The sequence below is a fragment of the Aplysia californica genome, unplaced genomic scaffold (genome assembly GCF_000002075.1).
Source record: "Aplysia californica isolate F4 #8 unplaced genomic scaffold, AplCal3.0 scaffold00432, whole genome shotgun sequence".
Classification (NCBI taxonomy): Eukaryota; Metazoa; Mollusca; class Gastropoda; order Aplysiida; family Aplysiidae; genus Aplysia; species Aplysia californica.
This window is the reverse complement of record NW_004797702.1, coordinates 590,786-591,830: the sequence shown is the minus strand read 5'-3', so window position 1 is coordinate 591,830 and position 1,045 is coordinate 590,786.

Here is a 1,045-nt window from a genome sequence, read left to right as displayed (position 1 = left end):
CAGCAGTGTTCAAGACTCGAGGTCTCGATCTTAAGAGCTATTTTTAGCAGTGTTGAAGTCATGGCCTCTCTAAACAGCCCACTTGAAGCAGCTTCCAAACTCAAAAATCAGAGTCGATTCCTCGACTCTTTTTCAGTTTTGGAATCGAGGCCTCGAGTCTTTTTGCCGTCGATCTTGCCCTGGCCTAGTCAGAACCCTGAATGAGCCCTCAGGAAAATTGTGAAGTCAGTTAGGCATTAACCCTGAATATATACCAATCACTGACCGAACCACTGTATTGTCTTTGTAGTAGTGGCAGCACACACAGAATTCTGGAACACCCACATGGATGTGACCAGCACGTCTCGAAAAGCCTGATCAAAATTTTTCCCAACAATTGTTTCAAATTCAGATTCAAATCACCTTGCATGCACAATGGAAAGCAAACTCATTTTTTGTCATCATTGAGAGTAACAAGGTACATGAGCCCAAAAGATTCCCTCTCCGCCCAAAAGCTGGTATTGAGATGCATCGTCGTTCATTACCTGTCCCTTTTCTCTTTCTTTTTTCTGCCCTACTTTTAGCCTGATAAACTAACCAGTACATACATAAACCTCCCCTTCCCTTTGCCAGGTGCAACATCCCCCCATAGCTTCTGTATTGTGTACATCTTTCACCCACATAGAACATAATTTGTAGCTGTGAAGGTGCGGTGCACGCCTTCCATGCATTTGCTTATATTATGTTAAAAGACAACAGAATTGAGAGCAGTTCAGGCAAAAGGAAGTAATTTTTTTTAAGAACTGCTCTTAATTGTTTTGTCTTTATTACATAAGCAAATACTGAGGTGTGGGTGGTTGGCGGGTGCTCTGGTGTGGTTTGCTCCTTCTTTCCTATCAAACATCTATCGTCCTATCTCCCCTTCTTCTTTTTTACATTTGTTACTCTCTTGTAACACTTCTAATCTTCTGGCGCTCATATGACCTTATGCAGTCGCAAGCGCCGTAAAACCTCTACTAAAACTAAAAAATACTGAGGTGTTCTAGAATCATGAAAAAACACATCC